Source organism: Mobula birostris, chromosome 5, assembly GCF_030028105.1.
Source record: "Mobula birostris isolate sMobBir1 chromosome 5, sMobBir1.hap1, whole genome shotgun sequence".
NCBI classification, from domain to species: domain Eukaryota; kingdom Metazoa; phylum Chordata; class Chondrichthyes; order Myliobatiformes; family Myliobatidae; genus Mobula; species Mobula birostris.
Window position 1 is genome coordinate 171,811,307 of NC_092374.1, and position 21,058 is coordinate 171,832,364.

Consider the following 21,058-nt stretch of genomic DNA (forward strand, 5'->3'; position numbering starts at 1 on the left):
TTTCACCACCGAACAATTTCTGGAACCATTTAAGAGAATTGTACCAATTCTCAGGGATACAGCTCTCCACACGCCAGGACATGTTCCAGGGATTCTGGATATCGCTCACTGATCACCTATCCAGACCTGCGACAAAGGCAGTTGCCTCAGCTCAGCCCCAGGGCCAAACATCCACATGAAAGGGGCTCCCATGTCTTCCAGAGCACAGACAACTGTTAGCAGCTGGGAGCAGGATCAGAATCAGGCAAAAGTTCAGCTCCTTGGGACTGATACACAGGGACAGAAGGAGGACATCCATCACTGTCCAAGACAACATTTATTATGTGTCCCTGTTAATCAACTCAAACAGCTCCACCTCATGATAAAGTCCAGTTTAATATCATAGGCACAAATACCTGTGTGCACAAGGGCAAGGATAAACTTACTTGTACACATACACGCACATGCATGGCACACATGTGTACACACACACACACACACACACACACACTCTCACACACACACACACACACACACACAGTCATACATATACACACACACATGCACACACACACATAAACACACACTCACATGCACACAGATAAACACACACAAATGCTCACACACCCAAACACATACACACACACAAAACCACAGGCACACATGGTCATGCACAGACACATAAGCAGACAGATAAACACACACAAACACTCGCACACATGCAGACGCACACACACAACCACATGGACATACACAGGCACACACGCACATTCACAAAGACAGACAAACACACAGGTAAACTCACACAAACACACCCATACACACACAGAGATACACACACATATGACTGCAAACATACTCCGCACGTGCAGTCTCACACACCTACACACAATAAAAACACAAATTAAATGTAAATAATACATTACACAAATTATACAATTTAATCATCTGTTAATGACCCAAGGAAACCCGTTCTGTGCTGCCTGTTTGAAATTGACAAAGCTTTGATAAAGGGAGTTCAGACCTGAAACATTAACCATTTCTCTCCCCACTGACCCGCTGAGTGTTCAGACCTGAAACATTAACCATTTCTCTCCCCACTGACCCGCTGAGTGTTCCCAATGTTTTCTGTTTTTATTTCGGATTTCCATTTTTTATGATGCCATAATTTAACCCTTTGTGTGTTAGTCATGAACTATTGAACCTCTGCACACTTTCAAGCAATAACATTCAGTCAGTGAAGCAAATCGGAATCATCTTGCTTTTGGGGTTTTGCCTGTAAATGTACTCACTGACCAAGGGCAATCTGAGCGGTGCCTCGCATCTGGGAACTTGCAATGATTAATGGAGGAGGCAGGAGAGACTGCAGACACCGGAATGAGGGGCAACACACAACCTGCAGCAGGAACTGTGGCGGAAAATGGACAATGGACATTTTGGCTTGAGAGCCCTCATCCGAACTGCTGATAAATAATCTTTTATCACCCCACCCACAGAAGATTCAGTAACAAAATACACATTTAAATCAACGTTGCTCACCTCAGCTCGGTTGGGAACTCACATACTCTCTAAGGTGGTCTACACAGGGTTAAACCTACAGGGTAAACCTTCAGCTTCTCTTAGATATTCAGCCGGTTAGTTTGCCTAACTTACCAAAAAAACCCCAGAACTCGTAATAAAACTTATTACTAATTCAGATAATGCTGACAATTATACAACCACAGTCAATATTTGATCAGCAAGGCAGAATCAAATAAAAACAACGACAGACACCCAAGGGAATGCAACAAATCCAAAAGGGAAACATTTCTCTCCAAAATCAGCCAGGTGAAATATGTAAGGAAGGTGTTTACCAAACTCCGGGTGTTCAGTTCCAAGGGATTCTCTGCGTTCTCTGAGAGGCTGTGAGGTAGGGCCGTGGACTTTGATCATAATTTGGTTAAGGGTTGAACCATTCGCTAGGCACTGAGAAACAGTTCGCGAAATGTCAACAACATTCCTCGTGTCCATCCAATAACTGAGCCGAGCTGTCAATGCATCCACTTTTGCAAACCCAGACCTTGAACCAGCTCGCATGAACTGCACAGGCAGCTGCTTCCTGCCCACCTCGTGGGGCTGGGAAGAGCCCCCTCCCGCGGAAGAAGGGCACCAGCCTGCCCTGCTGAAGGGGAGCGCGGCGGGGGTGGGGGGGGGGAGATGTGCGAGGTAGGGGAGGAGAGTGTGGGTGATGGGAGGAAGGTCAGGAGGTCCGATCATGAGGACACTCAGCGGGCCGGGCGGTGAGGATGAGAAGTGGGGGAGAATCCCCGTGAGCCCCGATACCCCGACCCAGTGTCGTGCTTCTGAAATCCCTAACTGGCCCCAGCCTGAGCAGAGCGTGAGGCTGAGAGATCCGTCGCCCCACTGCCCGGTGCGAGGGTAATTTATGGCCCTGTTCCTTGCCCTGAACAAGTAACTCTCCATCCAACTAATACAGAAGCGTAAAGGAGGGGAGCGCAGTACAGTATGGGGGGGGGGGTACAGCACTATACAGAGGGGACTACAGCACAAAGAGGGAGGAGGTTAGGACAGCACAGTATCTTACAGGAGGGATAGAGTACAGTACCGGTAGGAGGAAAGGACTAAAGAGAAGCGGTGTACAGGACTACGGAGGAAGTACAGGAGTGGGGAAAGGACTACAGAAGGTGGGGTACAGGCGGAGAGAAAGGATTGTACGGGGGTACAGGATTGTACAGGACAGGGAACAAGAGGAGGAACAGGAGGGAGAACAGGTGGGGGTACAGAGCTGTACAGGTGTAATACAGGAGGGGGTAGAGGAAGGGTACAGCACTGTACAGGAGAGGGCACTGAGGGGGTACAGGAGGAGGTACAGATGGGGTACAGTGGGGGTACAGCACTGTACAGGGGAGGGCACAGAGGGGGTACAGGAGGAGGTACAGATGGGGTACAGGGGAGAGTAGAGGACTGTACAGGAGAGGGTACAGAGGGGGTACAGGAGGAGGTACAGATGGGGTACAGGGGAGAGTAGAGGACTGTACAGGAAAGGGCACAGAGGGGGTACAGGAGGAGGTACAGATGGGGTACAGGGGAGAGTAGAGGACTGTACAGGAGAGGGCTCAGAGGGGGTACAGGAGGAGGTACAGATGGGGTACAGGGGAGAGTAGAGGACTGTACAGGAGAGGGCACAGAGGGGGTACAGGAGGAGGTACAGAGGGGGTACAGGGGAGAGTAGAGGACTGTACAGGAGAAGGTACAGGACTGTGTGGAGAGGGTAGAGGAGCGGGTACTGGAGAGGGCTACAGGACTGTTCTGAGGGGTACAGGTGGAGGTACAGGAGGGGTTTCAGGACTGTACAGGATGAGATGGAGGACCATACAGGAGGAGGTACAAGAAAGTGAACAAAAGTGGTATCGGGAATGTACAGGCAGTGACAGAGGAGTTGAGCAAGAAGGTACAGGAGGGGGTACAGGAAGGGGATCAAGAATGTACAGGCAGGGTAGATCAGAGGGTAGAGGAAGGAGGTACAGGAGGTGTACAGAAGGGTGTACAGATCTGTACAGGGGAGGTAGAGGTAGGTGTACAGGACTGTACAGGAGAGGGTACAGGACTGTACAGGAGGGGATACAGTAGGGTATATAGGAGGGGTGTGCAGGATGGGTTACAGTGGCGGGTACAGGAGGGGAAAAAGAGGAGGTAGTACAAGTGGGGGGGTAGAGGAGGGGTTCCAGGACTGTACAAGAGGGGGTAGAAGACTGTACCAGAGGCCGTAGAGGAAGAGATACTGGTCTGTATGGGGGGCGGGAGGGTATAGAGGAGGGCGTATAGGTCTGTGCAGGAGAAGGTAGAGGAGTTGGTACTGGAGAGGGCTATGGGACTGTTTGGGGGGGTAAAGGAGGGGTTGAGCACTGTACAGGAGGTACAGGACTGTACAGGGGAGGGTACAAGAGGGGGATCAGGAATGTACAAGTGGGGATAGATCAGAGGGTAGAGGAAGGAGGTACAGGAGGGGTACACGACTGTGCAGGAGAGGTTACAAGAGGGGGCTACAGGAGGGGTGTACAGGACTGTACGGGGGAATACAAGAGCTGCACAAGACTATACATAAGAGGGTACAGGGCCGTACAGGAAGGGGTATGGGGGGGTTACAGGAGGAGGCGTAATGGAAGGGGGTCCAGGGGAGGGTACAGGAGGGGTTGCAGGAAGGACTACAGGACTGTATAGGAGAGTGTAGAGAAAGGGTTACAGGAGGGAGTAAAGGAGTGGGGTACAAGATGGGGTAGAGGAGGGTTTTCAGGAGCAAGATGCAATGGAAAGAAAACAAGTCACCAACCCATCACCACATTCCTGACTATTGCACTATTACATCTTGCTCTGCACAGAATGCCACCGTGTCTTCTCCATTATATCAGTGACTGCAGCTCAGGCAAGAAGCCCTTAAGATTATGAATGGTGCAGATTTCTGGTTTACCTCTCAGGGTGGAATATTTTCTGCATAGTACTAGACTGTGCCAGAGGCAGGAGACCAGAGGCTTAAAGGTCCCTGAGGAAGATTCGAACAGTACAACAATCACTTTGGCAGGAACCCAGCCAGTCTGAGTTCCTGTGTGCACTTGGAGTCATGTCCAATTTTATTTAGATAAGAGAACACAAGTGCAGTTGTTGTTAATCATTCCTTTATAACAATGCATATCACAAATTAGATATGATATGTAGGTCTGAAAGCCTGTACCACCGGATCAGGCTGTGGATTCAAGGGACCGGGAAATAAATAAAAAGATATCTCACAATCTCATAGTAACAACTGACTCCTGGTCCCATGTGTCCTTTTTCCGACAACAATTAACTCAGAAATATCCCAGTTGAGATTCCCTGTGTCTAGGATTCTTTCACTTGGTCTTTGGGAGTGGAAGTGCCCTGGGTCAGCAGGACTATGTGCTCCCAGCCCTCGAGCCGGAGTCACGCCCTGCCAGCCTGAGTGCACTGCCTCTGTGTACGCTGGCCATGTCCATCGATCGCGCACTGACTGCGGGACCTCTCGCTGCCTAGTCTCCAAGCTCTGGAGCACTTGACCTAAACCTTTCCACCTCTCCACCTCTCTGTCTGTAAACCTCCCCATTGAACGCAAGCTTTACAATCACCCAATATCCACACTGCGGCCAAAGCTCGTGGATCACAGGTCCCCGAGTGTTAACTTATTAGAAATACAGCATGGAATAGGCCCTCCTGTAAAATTGTTACAGAGACAGCAATGAAGCAGCCATCTCCACCTGGGGTACTTCTGAGTCTCCACCCGAGACTTGCATGACTTACAATAGTGAAAACCATGAAGAAGTTACTGACATGATGAAGGAAGCCCTGAACACCCCTAGAAGTACAGGTGCTCTTCATTGCTGCCCTAAACACCAGCAGCATAATGGACAGTGATTAACCCACCAACCAGCATGTCTTCCGCTTGTAGGAGGAAACAGGAGCACACGGAGGAAACCCACGTATTCACAGGGAGGACATGCTGTACAAACTCCTTACAGAGGACACCAGAATCTCCGACTCCCCGAGCTGTGATAGTGTCGTGCTGCCTGCTACCGTCCTGTTGATCCCCAGCTCTGCCATCACGTAGTTCCTCTCTGCCCAAAACTGCAGATCGTGCTCTGCTTTGTGTTCATTTACGTTTGTCCCACCCCTCTTAATTCCCTCAACGGCATTTCTTGACACACAAGCTAATTAGCACAGGGTCCACTACACGCCTGGTGAGGGTAGGCTGAATTTCTGGGCAGCCTGTTTTGCACACACAGGACCCGATGACATACGAGATAAGTTTCATTCATTTATCATGCTGTGTCATTACACTTCAAGGGAAAATTCCCACTGTGATGTGTTTGATCTTCACTTCACATGGCTGAGATTGAGCTGTTTAAGAGTGATAAAGGGATTCTACAGAGCAAAATGACACTAGTTCCTCTGGAAGAGAGGTTCGATATTACGACACTAGTTATTCAGGATTGAAAGCAGAAGTCTTTTTTATTAACCGTCAGAACTCAGGACAACCTTCCTCCAAAAGCTTTCAGCTACAGATTGAGTGAAATCTTGCAGACTGATGGATATTTAGTGCACAATGAGCTAAATGCTTAATGAGGGTGGAGTTGTAGAGAAAGGGAACGTCCTACAGTAACTTCAGTTCCACATTGTCCAACACACTCATCAGTCAAATTGTTCAACACACTCAGTAGTACACATTCTCCCAACACACTCAGCAGTCAAAATGTCCAACACACTCATCAGTCCACATTGTCCATCACACTCAGCAGTCCACATTCACCCAACACACTCTTCAGTCAAATTGTTCGACACACTCAGCAGTCCAAATTGTCCCACACACTCAGCAGTCAAAATGTCCAACACACTCAGCAGACAAATTGACCAACACACTCATCAGTCCACATTGTCCATCACACTCAGCAGTCCACATTCACCCAACACACTCTTCAGTCAAATTGTCCGACACACTCAGCAGTCCAAATTGTCCGACACACTCAGCAGTCAAAATGTCCAACACACTCAGCAGACAAATTGACCAACACACTCATCAGTCCACATTGTCCAACACACTTTTCAGTCCAAATTGTCCGACACACTCAGCACTCCACATTGTCTGACACACTCAGCTGCTCATATTGTCCCAACAAACACAGCAGTGAAATTGTTTGACACACTCATTAGTCCACTTTGCCCAAACACACTCAGCGGTCCACATTGTCCAACACACTCAGCAGTCCACATTGTCCAACACACTCAGCTATCCATATTGTCCCAACAAACACTGCAGTCAAATTGTGCGACACACTCAGAACTCCACATTGTCCAACACATTCAGCAGTCCACATTGTCCAAACACACTCAGCAGAACGCATTGTCCAAACACACTGAGCACTCCATATTGTCCAATAAAATCAGCACTCCACATTGTCCAACACACTCATCAGTCAAATTGACCAATACACACAGCGGTCCACATTGTCCCAACACACTCAGCCGTCAACTTGTTCGACACACTCAGCAGTCCACATTGTCCGACACACTCAGCAGTCAAATTGTCTGTCACACTCAACACTGCACATTGTCCAACACACTCAGCACAACACATTGACCAAAACACTCAGCAGTCCACATTGTCCGACACACTCAGCAGTCAAATTGTCCGACACACTCAGCACTCCACTGTCATGGTCCGGTCCGTGAAGTCCGCATTCCGGTTCACGGTCCAGTCCGTGGACTCAGGACTCTGGGTCTTCAAGCTGTCCCTCGTTTTGTTGAGTTAATCATAGGCACCTGATTCCCATCTTGCGGCTAGGTATATAAGGGCCTTGGGGTTGAGTGTGAGCTTCTGGTTTGTCTTGTCAGTCCCCCTTGGAGCAACTTGCTGATGGAAGGCTTGTGAAACCATTCATGATCTCTAGGCCTGGTTGGAGGGCCACCGCTTCATGGAGCCTTGTTGCCACTCGTCGGAGGAGTCATTGTGGTAGGGATTTGGCCACTTCTGTAGCCAGCCAAGGTTGCTGGCTGCCTCAAGACTCAGAGTCACCCTGGACTGAGCTCCTTTCCTGTCCCTTGCTTCTGTCGGGTAAAGCCTGGCTGATTGCCGTTACCTTGCAGTTGGGTCTGTCCCTCCCTGCCCCTGCCTCCGTGGGGTGAAGTTGCACGTCCTGCCCCGGAGTTGCGTGTCCTGCCCAGGAGAAGCTCCAAGAACCCAAGCCTCGAAGATCCCAAGCCAAGCTCCAAGAACCCAAGCCACGCTCGAACAACCCAAGCCATGCTCGAAGAACCCAAGCCACCAGACCAAGACCCCAGCCTGCAGCCAAGCTCAAGACCCAAGACCCCAGCCTCAAGCCACAAGAGCAAAGACCACAGCCTGTCTCCAAGCTCAGGCCTCTAGACCCCAACCACGTCCTGTCCTGAAGCCATGTGATGTCCTTGTCTGGTTCTGGGATCCGAGCCTGAGGCAAGACCCAGGTTCTGATTCCTTGTCCAGTCTCTGGCTGGAGTCGAAGCCTTGTCTCTTAGTCCATGGTTTCTAGTCCTGGTCCCGATTTCCTTAGCCCAGGTCTGTGTTCTTGTCCCTGCTCCTTGCCTGAATCCTGTCACGTCCCTACTCTAGTCAAGTCCTGTTCTTTGTACTTCAGAGTCTATGACTTGCATTTGGGTCTGTTTCCAGCACCCCATTGTGACATCCACATTGTCCAACACACTCAGCAGTCAAATTGTCCGAAACACTCAGTACTCCATTGTCCAACATACTCATCAGTCCACATTGTCCGACACACTCAGCAGTCCACATTGCCCAACATACTCATCAGTCCACATTGTCCGACACACTCAGCAGTCCACATTGCCCAACATGCTCATCAGTCCACATTGTCCGACACACTCAGCAGTCCACATTGCCCAACATACTCATCAGTCCACATTGTCCAATACACTCAGCAGTCCATATTGTCTGACACACTCAGCAGTCCACATTGTCTGACACACTAATCCGTCCATATTGTCTTAACACACTCTGCAGTCAATTTGTCTGAGACATTCTGCAGTCCATATTGTCTGACACACTCAGCATTACACATTCTCCCAACACACTCATCAGTCCACATTGTCCAACATACTCATCAGTCCACATTGTCCGACACACTCAGCAGTCCACATTGCCCAACACACTCATCAGTCCACATTGTCCGACACACTCAGCAGTCCACATTGCCCAACATACTCATCAGTCCACATTGTCCAATACACTCAGCAGTCCATATTGTCTGACACACTCAGCAGTCCACATTGTCCGAACACACTCAGCAGTCCACATTGTCTTAACACACTCTGCAGTCAATTTGTCTGAGACACTCTGCAGTCCATATTGTCCGACACACTCAGCATTACACATTCTCCCAACACACTCATCAGTCCACAGTGTACAACACACTCAGCAGTTCACATTGACCATCACACTCAAAGTCAAATTGTGCAACACACTCAGCAGAACACATTGTCCCAACACACTCAGCACTGCACATTGTCCAATGCACTCAACAGTCATCTTGACCAACACACGCTGCAGTCTTCCCCTCCACCATCAGATTTCTGAACGGTCTATGAAGCCATGAACACTACCTCATTATTCCTTTTCTTTGCACACAATTTATTTATACTTGTATTTTATAGCGATTTTTATATCTTCTTATATAAATTTTACATCACATAAATCCTTGATAATGCACCTGATACTGATGTAATAACAGTTTTAATGTAGGACATATGACAAGCAACATGATGCATGGTGAGCTCTCACAAGCTGCAGAGTGATAGTTACCATCATCTGTGTAGGTCAGGGGTGGCCAACCTTTTACATTCCATGCGTCAATTTTTTCACGCACGAGTTCCGACGCGATGCTTTCACGCACGAGTTCTATATTAACATATTTTTACAAGAATTGAATGGGGGTACGAGAGTTGTATGGCGCATCTGAACTCGTGAATGAAAAAACTGACACATGGAATGTGAAAGGTTGGCCACCCCTGGTGTAGGTGATGGGGAGTGAGGGGTTGATATCAGTCAGGACAATGGGAGGACCTGGGCTCCCCTTCCACCTCAGGAAGTGGCTGAGCCCAGGTTTAACTAACGAGGCAGCGTCATTTCCAAAAGTGCAGCTTTCTCTCTGACCTGCACTAAAGAGATGGTCTACACTACTGAGCTCCAGTCCGTAGGTTGGGTTTCAATCCGTGACCTCCCAACTCAGAGACAGGCGAGCTACACGCAAACCATTGCACTTGCTCCCGCCACGTATAACACACCGTGATTCCTGACAGCCAGCATCCTGTTTTATAAGCATCGCCTTACCATCTCCACCTGGCTTATAATCATAAAGCACTACAGGCCCCTCAGTCCATCTAATTCATGCTGGCCTGGCTTCCTGCCTACGCTCATTTACCTGCTCTTGGGCCATGGTCCTTCATAGCCCTCTCATCCACGTAGCTACACAAACTTCTCTCAAATGTTACCGTTGAGCTCTCGCCTACCACTTCCACATTTGCATCACCCTCTGACAGAAGAAGTTCCCATCCAGATTCTCCTTAAAGATTTTACCTTTTAGAAAAGTGGAGGGCTGTGTAGGTGAGAAGGCTCCGACTGATCTTAGCAACACACACAAAGTGCTGGAGGAACTCAGCAGGCCAGGCATCGTCTACAGAAAAGAGCACACACTCAATGCTCTGGGCCGAGACCCTTCATCAGCACTGCATAAAAGAGGTGAGAAGTCAGAGTAAGAGGAAGAAGTACAACGTAGTCGCTGATAGGTGAAACTGGGAGAGGGGGGCAGGGGTGAAGTCAAGAGCTGAGAAGTCGATTGGTGAAAGAGATACGGGGCTGGAGAAGGGGGAACCTGATAGGAGAGGACAGAGGCCAAGGGAGAAAGAGAAGGGAAGGGGGCAGATCACCAGAGGGAGGTGAAGAGATAAGGTAGGAGAGGTAAATGGTGAAGGGGTACAATTACCGTAAGTTTGAGAAATCAATGTTGGAACATCAGGTTGGAGGCTACCTAGACATCGTTGTTACTCCAACCTGAGTGTGGCCTCATCACGGAAGTAGAGGAGGCCATGGACTGACATGTCGGAATGGGAATGGGAAGTAGAATTGCAATCAGTGGCCACTCAGGGTCCCGCTTTTTATGGAGGGTTGGGTGTATGTGCTCGGCAAAGCGGTCTCCCAATCTCACAGATATATAGGAGACCACACCGGGAGCACGGGGTACAGTAAATGACACCAACAGACTCACAGGTCAAGTGTCGCCTCACCTGGAAGGACTGTTTGGGGCCCTGGATGGTGGGGAGGGAGGAGGTGCAGGGGCAGGTACGGCACTTGTTCCACTTGCAAGTGTAAGTGCCAGGAGGGAGATCAGTGGGGAGGGTCAAGTGTGCAAGGGAGTTGTGTAGGGACCAATCCCTGGAGAAAGCAGAAAGTGGGGGGTAGGGAAAGATGTGCTTGGTGGTGGAATCCCATAAGACCATTAGACACAGGAACAGAATTAGGCCATCTGGCCCATCGGGTCTGCTACACCATTCAGTCATGGCTGATCCTTTTTCCCTCTCCTCTTCACCCCAATTCCTGACCTTCTCCCCGTAACCTTTGGTGCCACGTCCAATCAGGAACCTATCAATCTCTGCCTTAAATACACCTAACGACCTGGCCTCCACAGCTGCACGTGGCTACAAATTCCACAAATTCACCACCCTTTGGCTAAAGAAGTTTCTCCGCATCTTTGTTTTGAAAGGGCGCCCCTCTATCCTGAGGCTGTGCCCTCTTGTCCTAGACTCCCCCACCATGGGAAACATCCTTTCCACATCTACTCTGTCTAGGCCTTTCAACATTCGAAAGGTTTCAATGAGATCCCCCCTTATCCTTCTGAATTCCAGTGAGTACAGACCCAGAGCCATCAAATGTTCCTCATATGATCACCCTTTCATTCCTGGAATCATCCTTGTGAACCTCCTCTGGACCCTCTCCAATGCCAGCACATCTTTTCTAAGATGAGGAGCCCAAAGAAAACCTTCAGCCTGAGACCAGATGCAGTGGAGATGGAGGAATTGAGAGAAGGGGATGGCATTTTTACAAGACACAGGGTGGGAAAAGCTACTTATAATTCAGGTAGCTGTGAGAATCAGTGGGTATATAAAAGATATCAGTAGATAAGCTGTCTCCAGAGGTAGAGACAGAGAGATTGAGAAAGTGGAGGGAGGTGTTGGAAATAGACCGGGTAAATTTGAGGACAGGGTGGAAGTTGGAGGCATAGTTGATGAAGTCGATGAGCTCAGCAGGGGTACAGCAAACAGCACCAATATAGTCATTGATGTAATGTAGGAAAAGTTGGGGAGTGATACCAGTGTAGGCTTGGAACATAGACTGTTCCACGTAGCCAACAAAAAGACAGGCATAGCTGGTGCCCATGGCTATACCTTTGGTTTGAAGGAAGTGAGAGGTGCCAAAGGAAAAACTATTAAGAATGAGGACAAGTCCCACCAAACGGCGGAGAGTGGTGGTGAGGGGAACTGGTTGGGTCTCTTGTCCGGAAAGAAGCAGAAAGCTTTGAGTCTCCCTGATGGGGGATGGAGGTGTATAGGGACTGGACATCCATAGTGAAAATGAGACAACCAGGGCCAGGGAACTTGAAACCATTGAAAAGATCCAGAGCGTGTAAAGTGTCACTGATGTAGGTAGAAAGGGTCTGAACTTGGGGGGATAAAACATGGTCAAGGTATACAGATATATTCAGTGGGGCAGGAGCAAGCAGAAACAATGGGTCTACCTGGACAAGCTGGTTTATGGATCTTGGGTAGGAGGTAGAAACAGGAGGTGCGAGGTGTGGGATCTATGAAGTTGGTGGCAGCGGATGGGAGATTCCTAGAGTTAATAAGGTCAGTGATGGTGTGGTGACAATGGCCTGGTGCTCCTTAGTGGGGGCCTGTTGGAGGGCTGGGAGGAGATGTCTGAGAGCTGTCACCTGGCCTCAGTAAGGTAGAGGTCAGATTGGTCGGCGTAGGTTAAAAGGTTAGCACAACCTTGACATGCTCTAGTGTTGTTTGTTCTAAGTTCCATGTTCACCTTAACCAATTACCTCTTATTCTAGTCTCACCCAAAGTGAGGGGGAAAGCCTACAAACAGTCATGCTATCTATACTCCTGTTAATATTGTATACCTCAACAAGATCTCCCCTCATTCCCCTGAACTCCACGGAATAAAGTCCTAGCCTCTTCAACCTAGCCCTGTAACTCAGGTTTGGAGTGACTTACAAAATTGAACAAAACCATTTTTACCAAGGTCCGCTAGAGAAATATTTCCTCTAACTGTGACATAATGTATGAACTAAGAAAGTAGCACTGAACTTTCCCAAGGCGCTATCAGCTGAGGGGTTGTGTTCAGATGGAAGTTAAGGCTTTGGTGTTGACTACAGAGGACACTTACCTACTAAGTATCTGTTGTGTAAAATGCCTGGAGAAGGTTGGGCTGTTCCTCCAGAGCAGAAAGGGGTTCCGGGAAGAACTTCATTGAGATGTTCTACTAAGTCCTGCAAACGAACAGAAAGTTTGATGGAAGCCTCTCCAGGGGCAGGAGAATGGGTGACCATAGGACAAGGAAAGAAGGGTGTCAGGGGAAGAACTGGTGGTCGGGGGGGGGAGTGGAGACAGTTGCTGTGATCTGGGAAAAGCTGCTGGAGGCAAATTCAATGTGACTTTCAAAGGGGAACTGGAGAAACACTGGGAAAAAGAAGTGTACAGGACTGTGGCAAAAAAGGGGGCAGGTGTGTATCAGTTGTATTAAACACTGTCACAGTGGGCTGAATGGTGCTCATTCTCACCTGAAAGATTCTTTACCCCTGGGCAGTGTGGCTCTCCTGGTGGAAGGTTTGAACTGTGATGGTTCTGGGGTGAATATAACTCCCAACAGCTGGCTGCTGTGTTACATCAGTAGGACAGCCCACTGCATGGACTGCAATTACGAAGGAAGCACAGCACCGCCTCTGCTTTCATAGAAGCTTGTGGAAATTCGGCATGACATTGAAAACTCTGACAAACTTATATAGATGTGGAGTGGAGAGTATATTGACTGGCTTCATCACAACCTGGTATGGAAACACTAATGTCCTTGACCAGGAAAATCCTACAACAAGTAGTGGATACGGCCCAGTCCATCACGAGTAAAGCCCTCCCCACCAGCGAGCACATCCTCATGAAACGCTGTCACCAGAAAGCAACCACCACCACCTAGGACATGTTCTCCTCTCGCTGCTGCCATCAGGTAGTAGGTACAGGAGCCTCAGGACCCACACCTCCAGGTTCAGGAACAGTTATTACTCCTCAATCATCAGGCTCTGAACCAAAGGGTATAACTTCACTCCTCTTCACTTGCCCCATCATTGAAATATTCCCACAACCAACAGACTCACTTTCAAGGACTCTTCATCTCGTGTTCTCAGTATTTATTGCTTAATTATTTATTATTATTACTATTTCTTTCTTTTTGAAATTGCACAGTTTGTTGTTCTGCACCCCACTTGGGCTGTCGTTCATTGATTCTGTTCCAGTTATTATTCTATAGATTTACTGAGTTTGAGCACAAGAAAATCGGTTTCAGTTCAAGCAAGCAGCTGAGAAGAAGGGAGTGAAGAAACCAGGTACAAAACGTCTGGGACAAGCTGCAGTAGCCGGATCTCCGGCACTGAGTCTGGCTCTGCAGTGCAGAAGGGAGGGGGGAAAAGAGGAGAGCGGTAGTGATAGGGGACTCAATAGTTAGAGGTGCAGATAGGAGGTTCTGTGGTCGTGACAGAGAATCTAGGATGGTTTGTTGCCTCCCGGGTGCCAGGGTCAGGGATGTCTCTGAACGATTGCATGACATTCTGAAGTGGGAGGGTGATCAGCCAGATGTCGTGGTGCACATTGGTACCAATGACATAGCAAGGAAGAGTGAGGAGGTCCTGGAGAGTGAGTATAGGGAGCTTGGTAGGAAGTTGAAAAGCAGGACCTGGAGGGTGGTAATCTCAGGATTGCCACCTGTGCTACATGCCAGTGAGGGTAAGAATAGTCATAGTCATAGTCATAGTCATACTTTATTGATCCCAGGGGAAATTGGTTTTCGTTACAGTTGCACCATAAATAATAAATAGTAACAGAACCATAAATAGTTAAATAGTAATATGTAAATTATGCCAGTAAATTATGAAATAAGTCCAGGACCAGCCTATCGGCTCAGGGTGTCTGACCCTCCAAGGGAGGAGTTGTAAAGTTTGATGGCCACAGGCAGGAATGACTTCCTATGACGCTCTGTGTTGCATCTCGGTGGAATGAGTCTCTGGCTGAACGTACTCCTGTGCCCACCCAGTACATTATGTAGTGGATGGGAGACATTGACCAAGATGGCATGCAACTTAGACAGCATCCTCTTTTCAGACACCACCGTGAGAGAGTCCAGTTCCATCCCCACAACATGGTAACATGGCCTTACCAATGAGTTTGTTGATTCTGTTGGTGTCTGCTACCCTCAGCCTGCTGCCCCAGAACACATGATAGCACTGGCCACCACAGACTCGTAGAACATCCTCAGCATCATCCAGCAGATGTTAAAGGAGCTTAGTCTCCTCAAGAAATAGAAACGGTTCTGACCCTTCTTGTAGACAGCCTCAGTGTTCTTTGACCAGTCCAGTTTATTGTCAATTCGTATCCCCAGGTATTTGTAATCCTCCACCATGTCCACACTGACCCCCTGGATGGAAACAGGGGTCACCAGTACCTTAGCTCTCCTCAGGTCTACCACCAGCTCCTTAGTCTTTTTCACATTAAGCTGCAGATAATTCTGCTCACGCCATGTGACAAAGTTTCCTACTGTAGCCCTGTACTCAGCCTCATCTTCCTTGCTGATGCATCCAACTGTGGCAGAGTCATCCGAAAACTTCTGAAGATGACAAGATTCTGTGCAGTAGTTGAAGTCCGAGGTGTAAGTGGTGAAGAGAAAGGGAGACAAGACAGTCCCCTGTGGAGCCCCAGTGCTGCTGATCACTCTGTCGGACACACAGTGTTGCAAGCACACGTACTGTGGTCTGCCAGTCAGGCAATCAAGAATCCATGACACCAGGAAAGCATCCACCTGCATCGCTGTCAGCTTCTCCCCCAGCAGAGCAGGGCGGATGGTGTTGAACGCACTGGAGAAGTCAAAAAACATGACCCTCACAGTGCTTGCTGGCTTTTCCAGGTGGGCATAGACACGGTTCAGCAGGGAGAGGCTGGCATCCTCAACTCCTAGTCGGGGCTGGTAGGTGAACTGGAGGGGATCTAAGTGTGGCCTGACCATAGGCCGGAGCAGCTCCAGAACAAGTCTCTCCAGGGTCTTCATGATGTGGGAGGTCAATGCCACCGGTCTGTAGTCATTGAGGCCGCTGGGGCGCGGCGTCTTCGGCACAGGGACGAGGCAGGACGTCTTCCACAGTCAAGAACTCTCCGGAGCCTCAGGCTCAGGTTGAATACATGGTGAAGTACTCCACATAGCTGAGGGGCACAGGCTTTGAGCACCCTGGTACTGACACCATCCGGTCCTGCAGCCTTGCTTGGGTTGAGTTGTTTCAGCTGTCTTCTCACCTGTTCAGTTGTGAAGCCCACCGTGGTGGTTTCGTGTGGGGAAGGGGTATAGTCATGAGAGCAGGGTGGGGGACTGTGAGGAGGGGTAGGAGGGGAGGGTGGAATATGTATTGGTTGGGGACCGACAACAGATGGCTCATGTGGGGGATGGGCAGGGGCCAAAATGTCAAATCTGTTAAAGAACAGGTTAAGTTCATTGGCCCTGTCCACACTGCCTTCCGCTCCTAAGATGCTCTGGAGGATGAACAAGTGGCTGAGGAACTGGTGTAGGGGGCAGGGTTTCAGATTTCAGGATCATTGGGACCTCTTCTGGGGCAGGTGGGACCTGCACAAGAGAGATGGGTTACACTTGAACTACAGGGGGACCAATATCCTTTCAGGGAGGTTTGTTAGTGTTATTGGGGAGGCTTTAAACTAGATTTGCAGGGGGATGGGAACCAGAATGCCAGAGCTGACAGTGAGGCTGGGGTGAAAATAAATGATGTTAAAAGTTCAAGCAAAGCCGCAAATAGAGAGGTTGTGAGTGGTGGTAAAAATCTTCTGAGGTGTATAAATTTCAATGCTAGGAGTATTGCGGGGAAGGCGGATGAGTTGAGGGTGTGGATTGACAAGTGGAATTATGACACTATAGCAATTAGTGAAACTTGGCTACAGGAGGGGCAGGACTGGTAGCTTAATATTCCAGGGTTCCGATGTTTCAGATGTGATTGAGGCAGAGGAATGAAAGGTGGGGGAGTAGCATTGCTTGTTAGGGAAAATATTACAGCAGTGCTCAGGCAGGACAGATTAGAGGGCTTGTCTACTGAGTCCTTATGGGTGGAGCTGAGAAACAGGAAAGGTATGGCCACATTAGTGGGGTTGTATTATAGACCACCCAATAGTCAGTGAGAATTGGAGGAACAAATGTGCAGAGAGATAGCAGGCAACTGCAGGAAACATAAAGTTGTGGTGGTAGGGTATTTTAATTTTCCACATATTGATTGGGACTCCCATACTGTTAGGGGTCTAGATAGGTTAGAGTTTGTAAAATGTGTTCAGGAAAGTTTTCTAAATCAATATATAGAGGTACCAACTAGAGGGGATGCAATATTAGATCTCCTATTAGGAAACGAGTTAGGACAAGTGACGGAAGTGTGTGTAGGGGAGCACTTTGGTTCCAGTGATCATAACACCATTAGTTTCAACTTGATCATGGATAAAGATAGATCTGGTCCTAGGGTTGAGGTTCTAAACTGGAAGAAGGCCAAATTTGAAGAAATGAGAAAGGATCTAAAAAGCGTGGATTCTGGCAAGGAAGTGATTGGTAAGTGGGAAGCCTTCAAAGGAGAAATTTTGGGAGTGCAGAGCTTGTATGTTCCTGTCAGGATTAAAGGCAAAGTGAATAGGAATAAGGAACCTTGGTTCTCAAGGGATATTGCAACCCTGATAAAGAAGAAGAGAGAGTTGTATGACATGTATAGGAAACAGGGAGTAAATAAGGTGCTTGAGGAGTATAAGAAGTGCAAGAAAATACTTAAGAAGGAAATCAGGAGGGCTAAAAGAAGACATGAGGTTGCCTTGGCAGTCAAAGTGAAGGATAATCCAAATAGCTTTTACAGGTATGTTAAGAGTAAAAGGATTGTAAGGGATAAAATTGGTCCTCTTGAAGATCAGGGTGGTCGGCTATGTGCGGAACTAAAAGAAATGGGGGAGATCTTAAATGGGTTTTTTGCGTCTGTATTTACTAAGGAAACTGGCATGAAGTCTATGGAATTAAGGGAAACAAGTAGTGAGATCATGGAAACTGTACAGATTGAAAAGGAGGAGGTGCTTGCTATCTTGAGGCAAATTAAAGTGGATAAATCCCCGGGACCTGACAGGGTGTTCCCTCGGACCTTGAAGGAGACTAGTGTTGAAATTGCAGAGGCCCTGGCAGATGTATTTAAAATGTCGGTGTCTACAGGTGAGGTGCCGGAGGATTGCAGAATGGCTCATGTTGTTCCGTTGTTTAAAAAAGGATCGAAATTATAGGCCGGTAAATTTGACGTCATTAGTGGGTAAGTTAATGGAGGGAGTACTAAGAGACAGAATCTACAAACATTTGGATAGACAGGGACTTATTAGGGAGAGTCAACATGGCTTTGTGCATGGTAGGTCATGTTTGACCAATCTATTGGAGTTTTTTGAGGAGGTTACCAGGAAAGTGGATGAAGGGAAGGCAGTGGATGTTGTCTACGTGGACTTCAGTAAGGCCTTTGACAAGGTCCCGCATGGGAGGTTAGTTAGGAAAATTCAGTCGCTCAGTATACATGGAGAGGCAGTAAATTGGATTAGACATTGGCTCAATGGAAGAAGCCAAAGAGTGGTAGTAGAGGATTGCTTCTCCGAGTGGAGGCCTGTGACTAGTCGTGTGCCACAGGGATCAGTGCTGGGTCCATTGTTATTTGTCATCTATAGCAATGATCTGGATGATAATGTGGTAAATTGGATCAGCAAATTTGCTGATGATACAAAGACTGGAGGTGTAGTCGACAGTGAGGAAGGTTTTCAAAGCTTGCAGAGGGATTTGGACCAGCTGGAAAAATGGGCCGAAAAATGGCAGATGGAGTTTAATACAGACAAGTGTGAGGTATTGCACGTTGGAAGGACAAACCAAGGTAGAACATACAGGGTAAATGGTAAGGTACTGAGGAGTGCAGTAGAACAGAGGGATCTGGGAATACAGATACAAAATTCCCTAAAAGTGTCGTCACAGGTAGATAGGGTCGTAAAGAGAGCTTTTGGTACATTGGTCTTTATTTATCAAAGTATTGAGTACAAGAGCTGGAACGTTATGATGAGGTTGTATAAGGCATTGGTGAGGCCGAATCTGGAGTATTGTGTTCAGTTTTGGTCACCAAATTGCAGGAAGGATATAAATAAGGTTGAAAGAGTGCAGAGAAGGTTTACAAGGATATTGCCGGGACTTGAGAAACTCAGTTACAGAGAAAGGTTGAATAGGTTAGGACTTTATTCCCTGGAGCGTAGAAGAATGAGGGGAGATTTGATAGAGGTATATAAAATTATGATGGGTATAGATAGAGTGAATGCAAGCAGGCTTTTTCCACTGAGGCAAGAGGAGAAAAAAACCAGAGGACATGGGTTAAGGGTGTGGGGGGGGGAGTTTAAAGGGAACATTAGGGGGGGCTTCTTCACACAGAGAGTGGTGGGAGTGTGGAATGAGCTGCCAGACGAGGTGGTAAATGCAGGTTCTTTTTTAACATTTAAGAATAAGTTGGACAGATACATGGATGGGAGGTGTATGGAGGGATATGGTCCGTGTGCAGGTCAGTGAGACTAGGCAGAAAATGGTTCGGCACAGCCAAGAAGGGCCAAAAGGCCTGTTTCTGTGCTGTAGTTTTTCTATGGTTTCTAAAATGAATCTCTGGGTTGCATCTGGTGACACATACTGTATGTACTTTGGTAATAAGCTTACTTCAAAGTTTTTGAATTTTGAAAACTGTCAAGGGTTTTTTCCTCCCCAGCTCAGTCCACAGACTGAGAAGTTTGTGCCTCAGATGTGCTAGGTTTCCTTTTTTGTCTCCACAGCCTCAGGCTTGTGACCAGCGGAAAGTATTCAGCTCAGTGTTATGAAATGTGTGGGGCTGCTTGCAGGCTTCAGATAAGTCAGACCTGCACTAAACCCAGACACTGTGCTATTAATGTTGATCTGGGGCACTATTTTACATCTGCAGTGGTTACAGAGCAGGGTTAAAGTGACATTTCTTTGAGTAAAGTGTCATTTCTTGTTTAGGCAGAACATTGGCTGAAATCTGCTTACTGCTCTAGGTTAATCGTCGTGCTGGGCCATGTTCATGAGCGGAAAGTTCAGGGAGATTTACATTGTCTACCTAATGTTGTGGATGACCCAAGTTCAAGGTAAGAGAAAATGCAGCGTGTTCTCAGTTAAAAGCGGAGACCAGAGCCTCTAGCCAGTGGATAATAGGCTTGTGGCCGGTGGTGTGTGCGAGAAATTGTGTGTAGCGACGGTCACAGTTAATACCGTTCTCTGTGTACGAACTTATTAAACGGCTGCGTGGCTGAAATTCTAAGAGCAAGTGCAAGTGGAAAGTCTTGATTGATGTGCGTCAAATTTTCTCTGCTTCTGGAGTCCTGCAGCAAAGGGCTCACATAAGATATAGAGGCACTGGAAGAGGGACTCTCGCAGTGATGAGACCAGTAAAAAGAAGTTACGACATAGAACAGTACAACACAGTACAGGCCCTTCAGCCGTGATGTTGTGACAACTTTTTAACCTACTCTAACCCTTCCCACCCCATAACCCTCCAACTTTTCTTTCATACATGTGCCAATATAAGAGGCAGAAATTTGCCCCTACAGTTTCTGCCTCCACCACCACCCTGGCCATGCATTCCACTCACCACCACTACGTAAAAAAAACCAGCTTCAGGCATTCCCCCTATACTTTCCTCCAATCTTCTTAAAACTATGAGGAAAAAGTCTCCGGCTGCCCACTCTATCTATGCCTCTTGTCACACACACCAATCAAGTCACCTCTCATCCTCCTTTGCGCCATACAGAAAAACCCTAGCTTGCTCATAAGGTATGTTCTCTAATCCAGGCAGCATCCTGGTAAATCTCCTTTGCACCCTCTTTAAAGAACACAACTGGCAGAGACCTGTTTTTCTTTCCTCTAGGGGAGATCTGCTACAAAAAAGTATCCAATTGTGTGGTTTCTAGCATCAATGGCTAGAAAAAAACTGAATGGCTAAAAAAATTAACTGGCCTAACACCCAACGGCCAGCACTAAGGACTGGCAGAAATGAGCTCAGATTCTAATTCAAAACTGGGCATGTGGGAAACACTCAGAGAGTCAGGCAGCGTCCGTGGAGAAAAGAGCAAGACAGAAGTCATGTTTCAGTGTGAAGACTCT

General features: G+C 47.9%; 1 protein-coding gene across 1 annotated transcript in view; it reads right to left on the minus strand.

Annotated features, from left to right (window-relative positions):
• The window catches only part of pdzk1 (PDZ domain containing 1), a 42,919-nt gene extending 40,923 nt beyond the window's left edge, over window positions 1-1,996 (minus strand). The window contains exon 1 of the mRNA XM_072258860.1: window positions 1,833-1,996. The gene's annotated coding sequence lies outside the window, so the exon portion shown is untranslated. The remainder of the gene's footprint in view (window positions 1-1,832) is intronic.
• Window positions 1,997-21,058: the final 19,062 nt, after the last annotated feature.